Below are 25,113 nucleotides of genomic sequence, written 5' to 3'. Positions count from 1 at the left end.
TGGTGGTGAATGGAGTTACATCCAGCTGGTGACCAGTCACAAGTGGTGTTCCCCAGGGCTCAGTACTGGAGCCAGTTCTGTTTAATATCCTTACCAATAATCTGGACAAGGGGATTGAGTGCACCCTCAGTAAGTTTGTAGGTGGCACCAAGCTGGGGGGAAGCGTTGATCTGCTTGAGGGCAGGCAGGCTCTGCAGAGGGATCTGGGCAGGCTGGACTGATGGGCTGATGCCAGCTGTATGAGGTTCAACAAGGCTCAGTGCCGGGTCCTGCACTTGGGTCACACCAGCCCCACGCAGCGCTACAGGCTGGGGGCAGAGCGGCTGGGAAGCTGCCTGGGGGAAAAGGACCTGGAGGTGGTGGCTGATGGCTGGTTGAACATGAGCCAGCAGTGTGCCCAGGGGGCCAAGGCGGCCACCAGCATCCTGGCTTGTATCCCACACAGTGTGGCCAGCAGGACAAGGGCAGTGATTGTCCCCCTGTACTGGGCACTGGTGAGGCCGCACCTCGAATCCTGTGTTCAGTGCTGGGCCCCTCACTTCAGGAGGGACATTGAGGTGCTGGAACGTGTCCAAGGAAGGGCAACAGGGCTGGGGAAGGGTCTGGAGCACAAGTGTTATGACAGGCAGATGAGGTACCTGGGGTTGTTTAGTCTGGAGAAAAGGAGGCTGAGGGGAGACCTTACCACACTCTGCAACTACCTGAAAGGAGGTTGGTGTGAAATGGGTGTTGGCCTCTTTTCCCAAGCAATAAGTGATAGGACAAGAGGAAACAGCCTCAAGTTGTACCAGGGGAGTTTTAGATCGGGTATTAGGACATTTTTTTTCACTGAAAGGGTTGTCAAGCACTGGAACAGGCTGCCCAGGGAAATGATTGAATCATCATCCCTGCAGGTATTTAAAAGACAGAGAAATGTGGTACTGAGGGACATGGTTTAGTGTTAGACTTGGCAGTGCTAGGTTAACAGTTGTACTCAATAATCTGATTCTGTGCCCTTCATAGGTTTTCAGCTACTTCATAGGTTTTCAGCTAATGTGTTATGAGCATCTAACCTTCTAATCTTTCCTATTATCACAGAGGAGAATGAACATGTACATAAATAGAATAAAATAAAATAAAATCTGCAGTATGAAGATATTAAATCCATTTATTATTCTATTAGCAGCAGTGTTGCAAGAGTTACAAGTAGTATATGGTACTTTTTCACCGCAAAGGATTTTGCACTCTAATCCTCTTCACACCTGTACACAAGGATTTACTCTGGTGTTGATTTTATATCAGTTGAGCAAGACATCTTCAATTTTTAAAATATTTTTTCCCTCTAAGGTACTGAAAACAAACACTGGTGTGGTGACTTAATCTAGGTTTGCTAGACCCAGTATCTCTATCGCTCCCTCTCAGAGAGAAAATAAAATGGGAAAGCTCATGCACAGAGATAAAGGAAGGGAGATCACCCACCATTTACTGTCACAAGCAAAACAGACTCAACTTGGGGTCTAGAAATTTAATACTTTGGCAATTAAAAATAAAGTAGGATAATTATAATCAAGATAAAAATAAAACCACCTTCCTCCCACCCCTGACTTCTTCCCAAGCTCAATTTCACCTCTCCATTCCCAACTCTTCTACCTCCTCTCCACCTCGAGTAGTGCAGGTGGATGGGGTTTCCAGTCAGTTCATAACACCACATCTCTGCTGCTCCTTCCTCCTCACACTTGTCCCCTGCTCCATCCTAGGGCCCTTCCTATGGGATACAGTCCTTCATGAACTGCTCCAACATGACTCCTTCCCACAGGCTACAGTTCTTCAAGAACGGCTCCATCACAGGTCTTTCCACAGGGCATAGTCCTTCAGGAACAGACTACTCCAGTGTGGGGCCCTGTGGGCTGCCATTTCTGCCAGGAGCCTGCTCCAGAATAGGCTTACCATGGCCTGGGCCTTCCTTCAGCGCACAGCCACCTGCTGTGGCATGGGGTCCTCCATGGGCTGCAGTGTGGATATCTGCTCTGGCATGGTCCTCCATGGGCTGCAGGCAGACAACCTGTTTCACCATGGTCACCTCCACAGGCTGCTGCGGAATCTCTGCTTCAGTGCCTGAAACACCTCCTCCCCCCTCCTTCCTTACTGGCCTTGGTGTCTGCAGGGTTGTTTCTCTCAATTTCTTCTCACTCCATTCTCTCTCAGCTGTTACAAAGTGTTTTTTACCTTTTCTCAAATATGTTTCCAAAGATGTACGATCATCTTCATTGATGGACTGAGCTTTAGCCAGTGGTGGGTCCAATTTGGAGCCAGGTAGAACACAACACTCTGTTTGCCCAAGATAGGCTCTCTTCTCACAGTAGCCACCCCTGAAGCCTCCCCACCCCCTCTACCAAAACACTGTCACATAACCTCAATACAACCAGTTTCTAAAAAAGAAAGGAAGTTGAGGAACTTCATTTACCAAGAAGACATTCCTGAAGTTCATCTTAATAAAAGATATTTACTTAGATTAATTTGTCAACAAAATATTAGTTTCTTATTCAGCCTCAGGTTGTAATTTCTGAGCACAACACAAATCCAGCTATTGTAGGGTGACATAATGCAATCTAATATTCCAGCAAATGGAGTAAAGGAAAAATGGAAACCAGGGCTTTTATACTATTCTCCTATAGTTAGGCAGTGATTCAGAGTATGGCACTGATTTATCAAGCAGTGATCTTTGATATACTAGGACCAAAGTATCGGAAAGGATAAAATTCTTCTGCTGAAGTTAATTTAGAATTTTTACTACCACTGTCTTTGAGAACAACCTCCCACCTTTCACCAAACCTATTTATGTTTTCCTTTCTGCTTTCAAACTGTGATGTCATGAAGATTTTCTTTGAGATCAGTGCTTTATTCTGGTTGCACTGTTCTAGACTGCTTAGATTTCTTTTAGCTTTCCTAGCATCATGATTCAAACTTCTAACTCACAGATCTGACTTATGCTCCTCTTTCCTTCTCAGTTCTGAATATGGAAAGATTTTGACATAGATGTCAATGGCATTTAACTGCACAACAAAATTGTGATAACAGTCAAATAAATCTGTTATAATAACTGGTCTCTACTGCAGATCCAGATTTGAATTCCTTATATACTTCTAGTTTAATAAATATTTTTTTGCTACTATTTCTCCATGTCTCTTTCTTTCATCACCTTCCTACACTAAGGTTTGACCTGATCTACTAGTAGTTCTTAAAAATACCCTGTTATTTCTGGGCAGTTTCTAATCATCTAACCTCTGGCAGCTGCTCAAAAGGTTATGGGATTATATTTGTACAAATATTTTGATGTTACCAGTGGGGATCTAAAGAGCTCTGTTTTTCAAATAATGCCTGTTCCTGGTTACCTCTGGAAAAATGACAGTGAGGCATCACTTGCAATTGTAAATGTTGGATGTAATCTGCAATATAACTCATACATCTTCATTAGAGTGACAGCTCTCATCAGATATTTTCTGTGCTAGAATCTAGTAGCAAGTGAAGCATTGATGAGGCTTGGAGCATGTCCCAAATCTGTGAGGAGCATATATATTTCACTACTTTTTCAGCTGGCAACAGCCTATGTGAAGTAATTTGAGCATTCAGTTTAAATTATAAGGTTATGCTAAATGAAAGAGTACCTAGTTAAGCTCTTAAGAAATTTCTTTTAAAATTTTTCTGGGGTCTTATGGATAGCTACCTCGTTCATAAAACTAGCATCATCTCTTTGTCAAATGTCCCATATTCTCTAGGATCCATAACCGAAATGTATCTTACAACAGGACACCTGTCCTCAAAGGCCTTAGATGCCTCAGTCAATGCCAATACTACAAAGTACGCTTGGATTTTGGGATAATTGAGGCATGAGTGGTGTATCGGCCTTGTATGGTTTTGGGTGGTTGTTTTTTTTCCTTTTTTGGCAGACTCAAAAAAAAAGATTAAAAAAAAAAAAAAAGCCAGAACTGGATATGTGAAAAGTGATATTCACCTTTGCTTCTGGTATCTCCCATCTAGCACATTAATTGAATGGAGATGGTGTGGAGATACTTCCACTGCCACTGACTGCATTGTGTTTGGTCATTACAGCTCTGTTTAGTGAATAGGATGCAACACTGGCTTGAACTTTTAATTCCTAGAAAGTAGACATTATTAGCCAACAGGAAATATATTGTCATGTCCCTAATTTCATTTTCTTCAATTCTAGTCTGCACTTTCTGACCATGTGTAAAATGAAATAAACCATGTGAAATTTTCATTCTATGTGGATGTAAGAGTATATCAGGCATAGCTGCTGGCTCATCCTTCAGTGCTATGTGATGTTCAGCAGCAGGACAAGCTCTTGCAAAAAGTAAAAAAAAAACAACCAACATTAAAGGCTGGCCAAGGTGCCCTCAGGTTGACTTGCAGCCTGAATGTTCATACTGCTAAACAGTGTGATAAAGTTTATGTTCCATCAATGTGTGAATGTGTTCTTTGGAAGTGTTTTTGCTTCATACCTGAACAACCAGCAATAAAGAGAAGAGGCACAGCATGTGAAGCAGATCCCATCCAGATGCACCCTGATGTCCTTTCTCTGCACTGTGCCAGATAATGGACAGGATTGTTACCAATGATCATCAGCTTCAGTATTGTGTTCAGTGAAAATGAAATTAAAACACCAGATAGATTTATCTCCTCTTTTAATATAGAGGGTTTTTTTTCTTTTTTTTTCTTCTTCTTCTTTTTTTTTTTTTTTAAGAAGAGACTAGTAGGCAGACATGGTAGAGGCAGAATTTCACTGTCAAGCCAACACCACAAAACATGAGATGAAACAGAAAGTGACTGAGCATGAACTTTGTTTAGTGAAAATTCTCAGATGATTTGAGTACTGGATGCTAGCTATCATGCCTGCCACAGCAGCTTTAAAACTACCAAGATATGATTTCAGTTAGTAAGTTCTAATCTATGACAAAGTGGTACATTTAACCCTTAACTTCTTGGATCGGTATATGCTTCCAGCAAGTTCAAAAGCAGCAGGTATTCATTAATGAGAGCAACTAAAATTGGTTGAATTCCTCTTCCATTACTTCACAATAGGTTTATGGTCACAAGTCCTTGCTGGATGCAGTTAGAGGCAGAGAAGGTGCCTATCCAAATAGTTTACCTTGCTTGTAGCTGCTCAATGTAAATACTTGATGGGGTTTTTTGGTGTTTGTGTTCATCATTCACATTACAGGACATAGAACATTACTTCCTCCCTCCCTGTCTCCCCCCAGAAATGGATAAAACATTTGGCTTTTTTTGAAAGCAGCAGAGTGTGGCCTCCACCAAACCGTAAGACCTGATCATGACATTGGGATATTCTGTTGCTAAGAATCTTTTTGGCTGAGACACATGTGATACCAAAGTAGTTCTGGAACAATTACTCTGCTTTTCCTGTGTGGAAAGCTATGGCCAGGATTTCCTTATGGTTATTCCTGCCTGCCCTTAACTCTAAGCACAGACTTCAGGGAAGAGTCATGCAGGGAATGTTGCTGCCTTAAATGAACTTTTTTGTCCTCTTTCTCAAAATATTTCTCCTGGAATGGAATCTGGTAGAGCTTCTTGTTTTTGGAGAATTTGCCCATAATTATTACAATAAATAAATACATTAGCCCTTTCTTCTGACTTTTAACAATAATTAACCAATTTACTGTACTCATGACAAAGAAATTTTATGTAGAGGTTTGGGAGTTTGTCCATCAAGGGCAAGATTCACCTCATTCCTCTTAGCTGACTACTTACTTTAAAAGTAACCCTTTTGCACGAGCTGAGATGTTTTAGGAAACATTTTGATTGTTTGTTTTCAAGGCCATTTTTATGAAACCTGAGAAGAGAAGTCCTGGAGATTTTGTCACATTTCAAATGTTATTTGTAGGCTAGAAGTGTTAGAATAGTTCAGGCAGTTTGGGTAAGTAAGTGAGCATTTGGGAGTTCAGCCAAAGGAAATCCCATGTTCTAAGCCTTCAGAGGTCACAAAAGATTGATTTCAGCCTTGCTTGCCAGGAAAAATTTATTATAAATCTACAAAAATTGAATCCACCCTGAACAATTATTCACACTATTTACACTCCTAACTCTTAATTCAGTCATCCAGTTGGAAAATTATGGAATAGAGATAGTCAAAAACTTGAAGTTCTTGAAGGTAGGAAAGAGATCTTGGTCTCAAAAGTGTGTTCAGACACTAAGTCATTCATCTGTGGTAATAAGTCTTTCTTTTTTCTTTTTTCCTTTTTTGAAAGAAAGCTAATACCTGGCCAAATCTCTTGAATATATGGGAATATAAATGTAAGTAATAGAAACTAGAAGGTTCGACTGAGTTTTGAACACAGATCAAATACAGAAGGGGTGAAGCAAATTAACTAAAACCAGAGTGATAATAGTTGTTAAGGACCCAAGAATCCCTCATCTCTATTCCCACAGATCACAGATGCCTTGACTGGTTACATGGGAGCTGAAGTAATTATTTTCAAGTATAAAGGAACTTGTCTCCAGTAAAGTCCTCAAATGTATTTTCCAAGCCCCAATTCAGAAAGCACTTAAGCTAGCAGCTTCATATATGTAGTATACCCATATGTAAATGTTTAGAACTGAGGGGCTATGCTGTAAAAACAAGTCTTGATCCTTGAAACATATATAACAGAAATAGAAAGAATGGAACCATAATTGGAGTATACAAAAGAATATATTGTTACAGACTCTGAACTCATGACTCTGATAGCTAGACTGGGGACTCATACATAACAGAGGCTAACAAATGAATAAAATTCCTGTTGTTAAGCATGGAGCAGACTGCAGCACTACACTTGTTTAATTTGTAAACGTTTCTGTCAGTCTTGCAGTTAGAAGCCTGAAGTCAAACTGAATAAAACTTTACTAATTTTTTGATTAAACCTGACAAATATTTCAGGTAGAACATGAATCAGGGTGAAAAATTACAGTGCTTATTATGCTTGGAGATTGCAAATCCAAATATAGCAGCTTGAGAAATAAGAACTCTCAGAAATGCTTAGTGGACTCAGGAACTGCAGACTATTTCCTAACAAGATACAAGAAGTGTCTGAGAAGAAATTGTGTCTGATGGCACAAGCCAGTGCTCATCCTGAAAAATCAGAAAGCTAAAAGGCTTTTCTCCAGCCGTAGTCGAGTCTTCAGGTATTACAACACAGAAAGCAACAATGACAGATAAGCAGAATCTTGCTTAGGTTTTGGTTTGGTTTGGTTCATTTTTTGAACTGTGGAGCATTTATACATTAAAGTGTTCACTGAATGTGAATCATTATTATTATTAGGTTGGAATGCAGTAAAAAATCATACTACAGATTTAGGACTTATTGTAAATGGTACTATATAAATACTGCATAAACCCTATTTCTTTTATTATAAATCACAATGCAGGGAGATATGGATAGGAGAAAACAGGAAGGAAGAGGGAGAGAAAAAGGTCAATTTACTAACTGTGAAGCTAAGCACTTGCATAAATTATGTTTATTCCCATGAGTGTTTTGCTCTTCAGTTAAAATCATTAACTAAATCTAACTATTCTTTGCAAAGGTCCAACTGAGTTTTCACAGTGGAAATATTTTTTACAGGTTTCAGGACCTAGGAGCTGATCCTAAGCAAGCTGGTTTTAAGAAATTCAGGCCCTGAAGAATGAAAAATAATTGTAAAGAAGCAAATGTAGCAACTTTGCAAACATGTAAGAAAAAATTCTGGGGATGAGGGAATTTTAACAGGTGACACGCTGCATCCTCTTCTGCAAATCTGCTGATTTTCCTTCTCACTCAACCATAGTGCCTAAAAAAATCCATCTGGCCTTAACTAGAATCATATGTGGAGTCCTTTTCTCTAACAACCGCCATCCATATTCATAAAGGTCAATTGCTCTGAGGAGCATGATTTCTGCTAGAACCCATTGGCTCTATACATTTCCCTCTCACAAGTACAGTATCACATACCCTTAATTGATATAATGACATTGTGCTGTTTTGTTCATCTCATGCTACCATGAAAGCTGGCTTATTGCCTAGTTCAAATAATCTAAGCTTCTCAAAAGAATGAGGTAAAAGTAGCTTTCTGGAACAGTAATTTGTTAAGTGCCTATCTGGCAGATTCTAGTTCCTGAAGTCATGTACTGCACAGGGGATAGAGGATAGCTTTCTAACTTTTTGTTCCAACTCTGCAAATGCACTGGGACTGGATTAGAACAGTTATTAACACAAATTCTCCTTGCAAAAGTAAAAGGGTTTTCACCTAGGAAATTATGTGGAATGGTAATGTCAAACAGCATCTTTTTTTAGAAAGCTGAGTTTTAAGGATTTTTTTCTTTTTGTAAAGTCCATCTTCAATACTATTTGAACTTGTTCTGTGGGAATAACAGTGTTGAACATGTAATTCCTAACTCTGCCAGTCCTGTATCCCTGTCATTTTCTTACACTGATGGAATATTTTTCTACAGACCCCTGGGAAATTAATGTTTTTATCTATGCAAGTATGGGAAATTACTTTCAATATGACATCAGAAGCAGGGCTACGTAATAACAGTTCAGCTGCCTCATACTTCTCACTGTAAGACTTTCTCAGAAAGCTGCTTGAATGTTCAGATATTTTTCTTAAAGTTTCAGCAGAACTGCTCCAACCACTTCTGAAAATAAATTAATGAAAAATTTTCTTTTTTCAATCTCCCATTACAAGTGGATGTTAGAGTAATTTAAACAAGAGGCTGTAGCAGCCCCACAGGTTAGAATAGTAATTTGAAATGTATCAAAACACACACTCGTAATTGGCAGAGTTATGGATATATCACTAAGATGGAAGTCTTTGAAGACCCCTATTTGTATATGCCTTGTAGAAACTTACTAGAGTTTTGCATGTAAATTCACATAAGACTTTATTTCTACTGAGCATGCTCTGATATTAGAGCACTTCTTGGTGTTCTTAGTTCTGTTACATCTGTTACATCATGTAACATCTGTCACAGGTAGAATGGAGGATAACACTGTCTGACTTTAAATGACAAGGTTTGGATGCACATCTAAGGCTAGTGGAGAGTGTAAGTTTAAAAAAGGCATGTATGAAAGAAAAGTGAAAATAAATGCTGTTTTGTAGGTTGGAATAACCTGCAGAGAAAAACCTCTGGCAGCCCTAATGACTGATGTCACTGGAAAAGCCTCATATTTCCCTATTTCATTCACTTCTGAAACAACCTTAGCAAAACCAAATTACAACCCTCTACACAAATGAGCAAACCTCACAAACGCACTATTTTAAAATGAAAATTTCAAAATAATATCCTTTAATTATATTTAAACTATGTCTTTAACCAATTCTTTATTTTAATCATTACATAAAGGACTTAATTACATAAGATGTGAAAAATACACACCGAGTATGCGATAAATCCTACATGTGAGAAATTTAGTAAAAATCCTCCTCTAATTAAAGTACTTCTGTCTACAACAAATCTATGCCCATTAAAGTGGAGTTTTTCAGTGAGTTATTATTTTCATGTATTTCTCCTGCACCATTGACATTAGATAGTTTTTTCTTTTTTCCTTTTTTTTTTTTTTTGTGTGTGTAGAAAAGATCATTAATGGTAACAAAATAGACACCATTCCTCAAATCTGCCCAGAGAAGTTTTGGCTTTTTAATAGATCACTTTTTCATTCTATGCTGAATACGGGGAAACGCTACACTTTTCAGTATTATTCAATATTTTCAGTAATCTTCATCCTCTCCTGAGCTTCCACCGTGCAAAGTGAGTCAATGACCTCAAGTTGCACAGCAAGTGAGGGGGAAGAGAGAAGCCTGTGATACTATTCACTGTGTTGACAGCCAATATTTGCTTACTTCAGCTGATGAAATGGGGCTCATTTAATTTGGATGCCATTTGTCCCTCCCTTTGATTTGCATAAATTCTCCAGTATTGCCAGTATTTTATAATTGTTGGGTTTGTCCACTTTGCTTTCATTTATTCACCATACAATTTTCTGTTGCTGTAGGTGTAACAAGGTTAAGAAATGTCCCCTGATACTTCCTTTTCAACCTTCCTTATTGCAGTATGGCTTAAGGAGTCCATTTACCTTCATGGAGAGGGGGTTTGGACTGACAGCTGTACAACTGGAATTTTTCATCTGACTAGTAGTTTGGTAACCCATCACGTCTTTCCTAAGTTAGTCATACTGCCTTATCATTAAACTTTTTTGTAGAATATCCTATAGTGTTTCATATAGCCTTGTATAGATTCCATGAGTTAGAAAGGAAAAGAGACTGTTCACACCCAAGTCAGATATCCAGAGTTAAATGATATGAATAATCTTATTCCTGTGGGACCTATGAAGAAAAGAAAACAAACAGAAGCTCCCTTTCAGGTTAGTCAAAGTTGAGAAAAATAATTCAGATTATGTTGTTGATTGACAAAAAAACTTTATTCATTCCAATGTGTGCATATACAAATAATTAAAATATTTTTGCAGAAAACCAAAGAAAACTAGAAAACTGCTAAATATGAAAGGGCTTCACATTACAATATAAACATTTTTGTTAAAATACTTTTTATGCTAATTAAAACTACTGATGTAAACAAAACATGTAGGAGAAAGTTCTGATTCTCAGATTTGGAAATTGGCAAAAGACACTGTGATATGTGTTTGTGATTAGCTTGATGGAGATGAATACACAGGGGCAGAAAAGAACTTTGCTGGCAGTTATTTGGAAATGGTTCTGTAATGAAAAACATTAGAAAATTATTTTTCATGTGCTGCAATAATTCTATTGTATAGCCTTTGGATTAACACAGTGTACACAAGAAGAAAAGCTAAAAAAACCTACACTCACAAATTTACCTTAAAATGAGCTTCATACTGAATTCTTACTCTATGTTTGAGATATATTTAAACATTTACATTCTTGTACAAGAAGCAAATTAATTGTAAGTTATAAAAATTTAATTTTTCCCTCATGACAAACTTCTCATTCACAAATTCATCTACAGATGTTTGACATCATATATTCCAGTTCAGTAACCTCGATTTTCTGTTGGACTGGTCCTCTGCAATTTGAAAGACAGTGGCAGCCCAGGGGCATAGTATAAAAATGGATTTTATATAGTTTGCATTTCTTTTCAGTTTTTATTATTTTATTGCAAATGTAATATTGTTCTAAGAAAAAGGAAAAGAATATTTTGTTCTATTCATTCTTTGCAGCCCTACCTTTCTTGGGACTGCTTTGGAATAAAGGTATTTAAAATTAAATGCAGGGCTGCTCTAATTTTCTAAAGCAAAATGCTTTAAGATTTGGCTGACACAGTTTAAAAAAACCCTTGGGAACTGAGAGATAAAAAAACCTACTATCAACTTATTTTTTTCTATCTGAAGTAATATGGTCTCAAACTTCTACTGCATATGTAAAAACTCATAGGATAGCCTATGAATTTTTAAAGGGGTCAGTTACACAATAATAGAAGTGTATTTTCCCATGAGCACAACATTCCTAATAGCATTCTGAAAACAGGCCTCAGAATAGGCAAAATATAACTTTCTTTTGGAAGTTTCATTTTCTCTGCTATAGCCTAGATACGTGTTGCAGAAGAAGAGGAATCTTAAGGCAGTAAAACAGGGGCAAAGAACAGCCTCAATTCATAACAGAAAATTGAATGATGCATATTAAATACAGGGTTAGATTCTAATTTATGAAAGTTTTTAATATTTTCATAAAATATAACAATATCTAGAAAGATATTATTGAAAGTTCTAAGAAGAATGTCTGTTGTAAAGAAAAGACAGGTGATGAGCAATTATATCCTCCTTAATCCAAAGTTATTGCCTGGGAACACCATGTGAGCCCCAGATGAATTCATTTAAGCACCACTGATGACACTAGCAATAAGAGAAGCAGAAGTATCTCCTCCATCTATATGTATGTGCATATAAACATGTTGATGTCACTTTCCCACCTACTACGACATTAAACCCAAACTAAGCCACAACCTTACTGAAAACATTACTCTCCACTGAAACTCCTTCACAAGTTCCTCACCTTCTCACAGCATATTTTTATCATCTACACTAAGGTTCCATGCCCAGGTCCCACACTATGGTTTCCTTCCACCTTCGTGCATTCAATTATGTCTCCTCAAGCTACAGCCTTGTCTCTAAGGCTTCAGCTACATGTTCCTTCCTACTGCAACACCAGTTCCCTCATAACACAACTGAACTGTGTTACATTCATTTGTAGATAAGTGTTCTCAGTATGTTTATCTTCCGTCTTCTGCACCAGGGCTATAGGGAGCCTTCGTAGGACTCTTAACGTCCTCTGTAGATTATTTTAGAATCACTTAATTAGGACCTTCACAACTATTTTGTTGGATCAGTATATCGTAATGTACATTTTTCTTTTAGGAATTTATTCAATCCACTCCTGAGATAAGTCTTCAGTTTAATTTTTCTCGGTGCGATTGATTTACACCATGGGTACAATCCTATACTGCAAAGCTAATTTAAGATGTTTCCAGTCTCTCTGTTACCTATCGTCTTGCCTCTCCCCTCCCACAGCACTTGACTAACCTGTCAGTTGTGTTGATACCACTGTTTGAGATGACACATTATAAATTAGATTAGTGAAATCATCTGGAGGAAAGAAAAAAATCAAGCAAAGGAATTGTGTACAAAAATTTAAATCTTTTTTCATAAACCAAATTTTCCTCCCAATAATCTTTTGGCCTTGGTCTTTAGATTGCCTCCAACTAATATAGGGGTTTTTTGCTATCAGGGTAACTGAAGGCTGACATAGTTATTTAAATTGTGAAAGGATAGAAAGGTCTATTGTAAAGAACCTCTCTGGTTTATGCCAGGCTAGTTGTTCAGATCACAGCTGTCTGACTGCTGCATTATCCAGTTAGGCAGTATCCTAGCTGTTCACTGGCATCTTTGATTTCTAATACAGGTGCCATAAGTGCAATTCTGCTACAAAATGGACAGAGAATTATGTAGAACAATGGACATAAAAATACTTAGTCTCCTTACTTGCTACCAGGCTACTGAAAGAGGAAATGTATCTCCTACTGGTAGGTGTAAGGAGAACTGATATCTTGGTAGCTTATATTCTTCTCACCTTGAACCATTTCATTTATAGTTAAATGGTTAAAAGAATAGTTTTACATCTGCTGAAGTAATCTTTAAATACTTTACTCCACCCATGTGACTGTTCACTTAACTCCCGCATATATTTTGGCTAACCTAGCTCACGCTAAGGCCTGATGTGTGCTGGCAGCAGTGCCATGAGGCCAAAGTAAGAGCAGTGTAGGCAGGACAGGTGGCCAGGAAGAGCTGAAGGACCCTTATGCAGCCATGGTCACCTGCAAATTGCTGTCTCTGGCAGCCATAATCTATAATCTGGCAGTTTTCTCAGAATCCACTAACACAGAAGTGGTACAGACCAAACCTCCAAGCTGGAGGGTATGAAACATTAGCTTATCCAAAAAAAGTTTTTGAAGTAGATCCAACAGCAACTGAACTGCTGAGGCTTTCATGCCTCCTGGTGTGACACATGGGACACCTGTTCTGTGATGGAGAAGGAAGGATGAGCACTCTCACCATCAGCTGTGTAACCAAATCTTTTCTTTCGTTCATAGGTGCACAATATTAAAAGTTACAGGCTATAAGTTATAAAATCTTATGATTGAATGGTGAATAAGTGAATTAATGTGGTGGACTAGTTTGGGCAAAAAAGGCATCGAGTCCTTCTTTGTTGTGTTTGCTTATTATATTTCTTAATGCGCTCATGAAATAAAGTTTAAATCACAGAATACGTTGTCCTGTACATTTGAGAGATCTGGATGTACCCTGACAGCCCAATAATGTGTTAATGCCATTTTTTCTTGTTATGTAGAATAAGAACATTTTCCATTCTTTAGGCCTATATAGGCCTAAAGTACCTCCTCTGCTCCTCTGTGCAAAACAACTGGCTGCATCCTGAAGTAGTTTCATAGAAGTTGTTGCATAAACAATTGTTCCTTATTTCAAAAGAGTTGTTAAAATGATTACCTAAAAATGCCATGTTTTCTCTGGTGCTTTCACAGCTTCATTTTGTTGTAGACACAAATCTGGTCAAGTAGTAGCCCAGGAAGGTTTATGACAGCATAATTTTCTGTCTGCAAAGCGGTCTTTGAGTGATCACAGTGACAAACCGAGATCATGATAGTTTGGCTGTTGATCAAGATCCTATCCATTCTACAGTTCATGCACCAAAGACTGGTCTTATCACCTGAGGCTAAAAGAGAATCTCAGAGTTCATTGACTCTCGAGGTGCACTTTCACCACCTCCTTGTAGGAAGTTTTGTGATATTTCCCTGCTTCAGTTCTCATTGCACAGCAGTTTCATGCTGAAAAACTTAGGCTTCTTCAGTCCAGTTTGATTCCTGAAACTCAACCAGATGTATTTCAGAAGCACACATAATGCTTTTGGTAATGTTTATTTATCCATGCAATGATACTATAGATAGTCTAAAGTAAACTTTTAATACCACTTATATTGTGTACTCAGTCTTCCAACTGTTCCAACAACTCCACTGTTATTGCATCATATGCTTGCTAATGAATATCTAGTCTTAAAAGTATGCAGAAGAACTAACAGTGGGACACTTCTAGGTTGCAAAAGGAGGGAAAAGATTGGAACCCTTTTCTTAGGTATGGTCCCAAGGTGTCATGGTTTAACCCTGGCCAGCAACTAAGCACCACACAGCCCCCACTGACTCCCCCCTGGTCAGGATGAGAGAGAGAATCAGAAGAGTAAAATTGAGACAGCTTATGGGCTGAGATAGACAGTTTAATAGGGAAAGCAAAAGCCACACATGCAAGCAAAGCAAAACAAGAATTCATTCACCACTTCCCATCAGCCTGAAGGTGTTCAGCCACCTCCAGGAGAGCAGGGCTCCATCATGGGTAATGGTTACTTGGGCAGACAAACGCCATCACTCTGAACATCTCCCCTTCCTTCTTCTTCCACCAGCTTTATATGCTGAGCATGACATCATAAAACATGGAATATTCCTCTGGTCAGTTGGGGCCAGCTGTCCCAGCTATGCCCCCTCCCAGCTCCTTGTGCCCCCCCAGCCCCTCACTGGTGGGGTGGAGTGAGGAGCAGCAAAGGCCTTGGCTCTGTGTGAGCGCTGCTCAGCAATAATGAAAACATTCCTGTGTTATCAAGTGTTTTCAGCAGAAATTCAAAACATAGCCCTACACTAGCTACTATGAAGAAAATTAACTTTATCCCAGCCAAAACCAGCACACAAGGGAATATTTTGATGACCTACAATTATTGTGTGAAAACACAATTTAATGCAATTTTTAAAGCTTAATTAATCTTAAAACCTTATTAAATGATTTCTAGGGTACTTTATAAGTACTCTAGGTGCACAATATACCTATGGCAGACAGAGTGAAACCGAGTAATGATTAAGTATTAAAGTTCTAAGGTGCAGATAGATTGTTTTTTTAATCATTAGTCTTTATGTGAATGCTTTTTATTGGGGTTTCAACTGCTTTGTTTGCATTTGCTCATTTGCAAGTTTATGTACACAGTGATTATGTGATGTATACATTGCACATGCTGAAGTTCAATTTAACTGAAAAATCATTTTCACATTATTATAATATCTCTTTTTCCAATTGCTACAAGCTAGAGTTCAGAGAAATGTTCTATATGTCATGCCAATAAAGTTAGCTAAACTGGTCTCCTATTATTTTAAATAAGACTATGGTAGCTTGTATCAAGTAATAGTAAATTGCTTTAGGCAATGTCGAATAGTTCCATCCAGGCTGAGCTTTCCTTGTTTTCTGGCTTTTTTCCCCCAGTTTATCTGGCCTACGACCATAAACCCTGACAATTGTACAGGCATTCTTAGATTAAATATTTATTAATCTATATCCCTTGCATATCTTTTCACTTCATCCAGAATAGAAGAGATCTTCAGAGCCATGTTATTTCTAAACAAGTTATTTTAGCAAAGTTCCATCCAATGCCCTTTTTGAGCAGAATACATATGTGTACACAGATGTATATACATATCCAGATAGACACCTAACTTTCCCTTTAGAAAAGTCTCACCTACGTATTTTCATCAGAAAAACATTGCTGTTTGGATGGGACAGCTGATGCTAAGTCTACACTGAAGATGCACTGATCTGGAAAGATGTACATAAGAACTGAATAGCCAAATATACTCCACAGATTTGGAAAGAATGAGAGCTTCTACCTAGCACTAATAAAACAGAAAAGCCAATCCCATAAATTATATCTGTGAGATTAAAACAGCAAAGGTTTCATGTGAACTTTGCAACTGCTAAAATGCCTATCCCAAAGAGCAAGATCGATAGGAAATGTATGACTGACCTGGTTCATTAATTCTTATTGGATATTAAATGTTTGGGTCAGATTTTAGTGATCAGTAGTTTAGGGGCTTACAGTGAAAAATAGGTTTAGACATGCCACTACTGCTCCTCATAAGTTGGAGGAAAGGAGTCTGAATGATAAAGTGCCCACTACAATGGCTTTTGGAATTTCAGCAATATACAGTAGTGCTCAGTTAGAGCATGGCACCAGTAAAACTTGGGTTGTCACCCACTGACATTTTGTTCAACACAAAACTGAAAGTAAGAGCGTCTGCCCTCTTAGATGCTGCTGCATCAACGATTTATAGGCATATAAAAAGACAAATATAGTGTAAGAATATACAAATATACAAAATTCTCAAGAACTCCATCACCTTCAGAAGAAGCTGGGTAGTCTTAAAATTAACATTATACTATGGAGACTAATTTCAGTAAGCTCTTTCTGTAGTCAGTGGATATCCTTCTCAAGGGGATAATTGAGAACACATAAGTTGGATGGTTTTGTGCAGCATTTTAACAGAATTCTTTTTCAGATTAACTGCTTGCTTTCTTTTTACCAGGCAACCGAGGCAGACCATTATCTGTAAGCTGCAGTGTTTTGTATTTCTGTAGTAGGAAACTGCAGTTGTAATGTTAGAGTACATGTAGATACATACTTGAAAGGAATAAGCACTGATCAGCTGGTGACACAGTGTACTGTCCAGAGTGCTCAGAGAGCAGGTTATTGGAAACCTTAATGACTTTGCACAGAAAGAATTTCTGTACTTTTCCTTTGCAAACATTTCTCAAAAATTCGAGCAGTAGAAATGAGCATGTAGACCAAAAATATTCACTCCTATTCTTTAGAGGTCTTCATCTTTGCAAATACATGAAGAAATAAAGTAAGCTTAACAGAAATAATTAAGTCTCAGTAGTTTTTATCAACATCATGACTGAATACTGACAAAAAAAGCTGGAAGAAGGATCTACTAAATCGTTCTTTGGATCCTCATGAAAACAGGGAAGATACCAAAGCATGTAGTTTTGGTCTCATTGTGTTAACCATCTTCATAATGCTGCAGTAACAGTAAAAACCCAAGCATAGAAATTTTAGTACTTTTGGATTCCCAATCTGCTCTGCTTGTAAAAAATCCCGCTTTTCATTGAAGGTTTAATACTTGTAAAACACAGACTCATTTGACTGCTTCAGTTCAAGAAAGCTTTCTCAGCTGTACCCTGAAAATTCCAGGGATTTAAATAAAAATAATTATTTCTGATGTCTGGCTTGGTACAACTTCCTCCTCTCGTGACCTGGCATAGAATAATTCAAATCTGCAGACCAATCCTCCATGTCAATAACCTACCTGTCACTCTTACAGGGTGTGTTTTTATATATAATATATTAAAAATTTCTTCCTTTGAATAATTCTGTAACTATGCAAGTTTATTTCTTTATCAGATGTGAGTCACTACATTGAAAAATACTGTACAATAAAATTGTTACACAGGAAACCACTGAGAGAGCAGTGGTTTAAACAGAGCTACTCAAGAAATTCTGCTGAATTCGCTACCGAATTCTACTAATCTCATCTGTTAGATTTAGTACTGTCATGGATACCTTGAATTTTCCACCTTCTTATTGTATGGCTTTCAAGCACTGCCTCAGTTATTTTCACTGATTTAACCAGGAATGTACTTGCTATAAGCTATTCTACCTTTTCAACCTATTTATGCACTTCGAATTGAAAACAATTATTTTTTCAGGAGTCAGCCCCTTGATACTTTGTTTATTAATTCATAAAGTCAGCTGAAATGGTAGAAGGTCTTTCACTTGTCTGTACACAGAAAAAAAATATCTCACTTTCATGATATTGAATGATATAATTTTGTTGTTTATTCAGGTAGCTTGACTATTGTCAACAAAGATCAGTTATAAAGGAAATGATGAAAAAAAACCACCCCGAAATACTGTTACATTAATAACAGAACACCTTGATTATGAAGCATCCTATGTACTGAAATAGAAGCTAACTGTTTTACAAGTTTGGATGAGAATAATATGTTAACTATGAGAAGAAAAAATAAAGTTTACTTTAATTGTAAAGAAGTTACTTCCAAATACCAGGTTTATAATACTGAAACTTGGAACAAGCTCATGAAATTAACTTGGAATTAGTTAATAAAAACTATTCTTGGGGTAAGCTCACTTCTTTTCTTGATGAAAATAAGTCCATCTGGTGTACTTCACTGTGCCCATGAGAAGCTGGGAGCTTATCAGCTCTCACTTTCATAATGGATTAGGTGTTAAATGAGTATCAAAGAACTTGGAGATTTCTTGATTTATATGCGATACTGAAAACTCAATATTTCATGGGTAATGCTTCTGCTACAAGAGTTCTAATTTCATGAGTAACAGATTGAGTGGGGGGCTATCAGTAACACACTAACTTGTTTTACTATTGGAAATTGTGATTAATGACATTTCAGAACAGAATGTAGAACAAATTTAGATGCCATTCTACAGAATGCTACATCTTATAGGGATACTTTTCTTTTTTCTGGGAGCAGCAATTTGCAATTATTTCAAGACACAGCTATTGGTGGAAAAACTTACAGGTAAAATATATTGCTATTCTTGTAGATCTGAGAGATTCGTTTCTTTCTAGGAGTGGGTAGTTTGTTTTCAGCAGGTGAAAATGGAACAACCATGGGGTAGAATGAATATTAAATAAGTGTAAGATATTCCGCCACAGATCATGTACAAAGCTGTAGTGAGCTATGGTTAGCTGATTTTATATTTTTTTAAATATAATTTGTGCACAATAAATTTTATTTAATAAGGTTTAATAAGGTTGGCCTTAGAGAAGGCATTAAATTTTCATACACAATATTTTTCTGTAACAAAAAAAAAATGTTAAAAAACCTCTTGTTTAACATAGTTTAACCATGAATGATTCTACCAATAAGAACAGGCTACTATGGCAGCACTTAAAATAAAACTTATCTCAAAAATAAATTCAAAGTTTGCAAGATTAAAAGTAGTACCATTTCACAATATTAACCCAAACCTAAACAATTTGTTTCCTACTTTGACCTACAGAGATTTTTCTTTTTCAGTTTAGCCACGATTTCAAAAATATTTTGTTTTCCAGGTTAAATCTAGGATAATCTCTGTTTTGTAGCCTAAATAAACCCAGTCTATGAAATCTTTCTTAATCTGGATTTTGTGCTACAGCGATCTTTTCTTATCCGTAATTTTTTCCATCAGTGACTTTATACTCACCTCCAGGTCACTGGTGGAAAACTGAGAGAGTACTGAGGGTCTGCTGAGCACCTCCAAACGTTCCTGGAAGCCTTTTTTTCCCCTTTCATTGATGACTTCCGGCTGACAACAACCTCTCTGGATCCATCAGACAGATTTACTATGCTCTACCTGCACTTTAACTTCACCAGATATTTTATGTGTCAAGAACCCCTCAAAACTGGCTACAATTATGTAAAGATTTTATATAATCATACCTTTTAATTAATCAAACAATTAGAACAATTGCTTGGAAGCTTGTTATGCAGCATCTTCAAATTACTATTTGTTACTTTCTAAATCACTTCTCTGTTCATTCTTATTGTGTCTAAGACTGATGCAATGGTTATGTGACATACCACACCCATTCTCCGTTTTGATACAAAATTATGCCTCTTCTAGGCTGCCAAAATTTCCTAGGCATTCTAAAACTCACAAAAAATCAAGAAATATTTGGCATAGTTGGAGGCAACTCAGTAAGAACTGCCCTTCTGCAAGAGATATCATAGGTAAAAGCTAGAAATAGTGTCTATCTACCCACGCACACAGATTTGGGGGTCAACAGCACAGAGATTAATACAGGTGAACTCAACCGTGAGTTGCAAACAAAAGTAGGAATTACCAACATGTTTGACCCACAGTGACACCGAAAAGCAGGGGATAGGTAGGAGTAGAATGCATTTGTAAACTGTACGATTGCTGTCATCTGCATCCAGACATTGTGGAAAACCTTAGAGACACCAAAAGGATAGATGTGAACCACAAATGCAAAAGTATATAAAGATGTAAAGGTGCTGGAGGGGAAAGTCCAGAGTGCATGGTGTGGGTGGGGGCACAGCAGTGCTGGTCAGTAGGGCTGCAGCCCTGGGTGTGGGAGACTGTACTCCTCAACAGTTATTGGGGTGGTGTGAGTTAACCTTGGCTGGCTGCCAGACACCAACTAAGCTACACTTTCACTCCCTCTCCTCAACCAGACGGGGGAGAAAATAAAATAGAGAAACACATGGCAGATATAGACAGAGAGATCACTTACCAGTTAGAGACCTGACTTGGGGAAAACTACTTTATTACCAATTAAAAACACAATAGGATGGTAAGAAAGAAAACAAACAAACAAAAAACCCCTACACCTTTCCTACAACCCATCCCTCTTCCCAGGTTCAAGTTCACTCTTTCATTCCCAAGCAGTGTGGGGTGGGTGGAGAATGGGGGGTTATGGTCAATTCGTAACAGTTTGTGTCTGCCGTGCCTTCCTTCTCACACCTTTCCTATGCTCCAGTTCCTTCACAAACTGCTCCAGCATGAGTCAGTTGGACAGGCTACAGTCCATCTACAGTTCCTACCAGAAAACATAACTTACATGGACTCCACTCCACAGGCTTCAGTTCGTGCCAGAAGACAGCTCCAGTGTGGGCTTGGCATGGGTGCAGCTTCCTTCAGGGAATATTCACAGTCTCCAGTGTGGGATCTTCCACATATGTGGTCTCCATGGGCTGCAGGGAGACAACCTGTTTCACCATGGTCTTATCCACTGACTGTAGGGGAACCTCTGCTCCTGCCTGAAGCATCTCTTCCCCCTCCTTCTTCACTGACCTTGGTGTCTACAGGGTTATTTCTCTTGCATGTTTCTCACTTGTCTCTCACAACTTCTGCACAGCATTTTTTACCCTTATGTGCTCGGCTTTGGCCAGTGGTGGGTCCATTGGAGCTAACTGGAACTGGCTATGTCCAACATGGGGGCAGATCCTAGTGCCTTCTCACAGAGGTCACTCCTGCAGACACCCTACTACCAAAACCTTGCCACACAAGCCAAATACAGATGGACATATTTGGAGCTCTTCTAATGAAGAATGGAATGAAGGGTCTGAGTATGAGAACAGGACATTCCCCTTTGGCCGACTGCTGGTGATTATTAAGTCAAAAGGGGCCTTGAGTGCCCTGCAGCATATGGTTTCTGTGTGCAATTATACAGAGACAAAACTCCAGAAATTTTGATTATATATATTGACCAAAAACCATGGGACTGTCTGGGGCAAAGGCTGCTATGTGTCTGGGACACAGGTGGGGATACTCTGCAGCTACACCCTCAGAAGTTACTCTGTATTTTTGAAAACCACTTTGACTATGCAATGATTCAAAGTGACACGGATGAATGTAACTCTCCCCTTGCAGGACTGGCTCCATGCAGCTGGAATATTGTAAAATTTTTCCACCTTGTAAGTTATCCCACTACATTGATAGCTCTATTATACAGATCTGAAGTGGGTACTGTCCTGTATCCTCCTATCACTGATAACCCTGCTGAACCCTCCAAATGCTGAGCCTCATTAAAGTTCACCCACAATAATGTCTCTGCGTCTGAAGTAACTATTTGGTAACTGGGCCGTCCAGTGGAGCCTCCATGGTCAGTGCCAAGCAGCAAGGCATGTCTGACCAGGGTGCAAAGAACATCGCTTTTTATCAGTTAGGCCCAAGTGCTGGATACATGGACACTGTATAGAGTTTCTTGTGTCACACGCTTGTGTTTTAAAAAGCAAAAGACAGACAAACTTTCTTAGATGAATGCAAGTCACCTATAGTGCCTTCTTTTTCTGAACAAAAAGACCAGTATAATAAAGACACAACTTTTAAAGCCTCTGGAATAGCAGTAAGCAGAAGTATAACAATTCATTCCTTCCTGCATTCTGCACCCAAAGCCAAAAAAAAAGAAAAAATATGATTGATTTTACATTGGCAAATATAATTCAGTGAGGGTTATATCTCAGAGGATTCTCAAGCTGTCCAAACAACCCAAAATGAAATCATCAGTATTCAAAATACAGTTAAAAATTTTAAAGGCAGTAAACATAATTTGAAAAACTGCAAAAAAACTGAAGTAAACTTGGAGGAAACTACAGAGAAGCCCTACAATATGTAAAATCTATTCTTGTTTCTTTGAATTTTTTATGTGGTCACTCTTATAAAGTTTTGGACCTTCTACCTGTGCTGGATAATACATGTGTGCTGAGCAAGTCAATCCAAGTGCCCCTTCTCTTAAGATACATTCCAGCTTCACATCCTCAACTTGCAGAAAAAATCAGCATTTTTAGAAAGAAGTGCTTCACAGAGCTCTGAAATGGCTCTAGGTGACCAAAATAAAAGGGTAGTGTGGCCTAAGAGTTTATCAAAGAAAGCTACTTAGTCTTTTTTTTTTTGTATTATTATTATTTTGTTGTTACAGTACATGAGCTGTTTCTGTTTCCTCACAAAATGCCAATCATAACTGGGCAATTGACAGATCCACTGGAATTAATGATTTTATAGTTGCAAGAGAGAAAAATTGTAAACAGTTTTAAAACTGCCTTGAAATTGCTCAGTTTCTCTTTTTCACTTCTCATTTTTTTCAAATGTATGTGGTGGCAATGGCCAAACTAGATAGTTAAATTCTGCCTAGAGTTCAAGATTTCATGCCCTCCAGCTGGATGCTGAGATGTAGTATCATCCCCAGTGTTAACACTGTGGCACAGAATGGGACTTCCTGCATAGTTAGAGGTCTTCTGGCTTGGTTAAAATATTAGCTGTATGATAGTCAGTTTTCTGTATGGTGAGAATATTATTTATAGTGAAGTTCTCAATTGAATTCTGTTTGAACTATATATATCTGGGCCAACAACTCCAATGCCAGTGGAACAGTGAAGCTGAAAGATCTAAAAAGATTTAGTGTTAATCAATGCATAGAGGGAAATCTATTCAACTGTTAAGAGAGCAGATATTTTCTCTCTAACAGATTGAAATTTTACCTTCAAACTCATAAATTCCTCCAGAGATTCCAAGGTCATTGATTTGGGAGAGGCTGGCAGCTGTCAGTCTCTTTCCATGACAGTGCTGCAGGTGGTAAAGCAATTGGAAAAAGCAGGTAGTGTCTCCTTACAAAATTGTACAATTTTTTTTGAGGTATGTACTTATCTTATTAGTCATAATGGAAAATTACCAATTAAGTATAAAATTGTGGAAAAGTAGTAAGTAGTGAACATTTCAAAATGAAAATGTGTGCAACCGGATATTCCCACAGTATAAATAATTTCCAAAACAATACACAGCTCTCAGCTTTTAGCATTTGGATTCTTTCATTGTTACTCCCTTCTCTGCACCCCTCCCTGGGAGTGCAAGAAGTTAAAAAGATGGGTTACTTCTATGATTTCTATACTCAACAGTTTTATGGGATTGTAAAATTTGTGTTTATTTGGTCTTTAGTGATAAGACTAAAACAAAAATCATATGAAAAATACACTGTATAATAGTCCAGAAAGGAAATAAAAGCCCTTCATACTCTTAAGTGGTTTCACTTGGGCATGGCCAAGATGCATCCATACTACTGAAGGACAGTAAGAATATTTGAAAGATGTTCCACTGCACTGGTGACTCTGTAATCTTCATTCTATGCCAGGTTCGCCAGTTTGATAAAACATTCCTCATAATGACGTAAATGCTTCAGTATTTCCACTCTTCATGATCACAAAATGAGCTTGAAGAAAATGCTCTGAATTAAAAATGCCGAGACTGTGGGAGTCTCTCTCCTACAGTGTGGCACACTGAAAATCTTAAATTGTTATCATCTAAACCATTCCTATTTTTACATATTCTTGACATTTTTCATTATTCTGGGTTTGTGGATGTTTTTTCTTTCTTAGCTTCACTGGAAGACACAATCAGAAAATATTTTTTTCTCTGGTTTATATACTACAGTCTTAATATAAGCCATGGAAGTATTGCTTGCCGTTCCAGTTTTAAGAACGATCTGTCTCATATGCAAAACAAACACCAAATGACCTTATTTTGTAACAAAGATATATTCTTCAGTTTTTTTCTGAAAATTTCAAAATAAGCTTCCATGGATGAATTTTCAAAATTGATCACAAGTTACTTGGTCTTAACATTTTTTTCCAATCATCCTTAGAATGAAATAGGTATAAGGATTTTCTATGTCACTCGGTTGAAACTTGTAGGATCCTTTGGTACAGCCTGTACTTCATGTCATATAGGATTAAAGGATTTTTCCTCTCATAGTTCCATTCCTGAAGCTGGTTCTTCCACATGGGTTGATGAATACTATTCTGCTGCAAAAAAAAAAATTCCATACAGCAGTCTTCTTTCGAAGCTTGCCAACTTTTAGGTGATTATTCTGAGATGATTATCTGCCCCCCATTGTTTTCAATTTGTTCCCAAGAAAGATGTCTGCTGGCTTTTCTCTCTGGAAACAATAATAATTTTGAAAGAGAGCATAGCACCTTAACTGAAGCTCATTAAGAATAATAAGAAATGGTAACCATTTTGAAAGAGAGTGATGGATGAGCTTCTTTGCGGATTTGACCTCTGGTGAAAGTATTCATAGTAGTGGCTATTTAACTTAAGTTTTTTTAAAAAGTTTGTGTGAAAAAACACCTT

Source organism: Falco biarmicus, chromosome 7 (assembly GCF_023638135.1).
Source record: "Falco biarmicus isolate bFalBia1 chromosome 7, bFalBia1.pri, whole genome shotgun sequence".
NCBI lineage: Eukaryota > Metazoa > Chordata > Aves > Falconiformes > Falconidae > Falco > Falco biarmicus.
Note: the sequence above shows the minus strand (reverse complement) of the source record.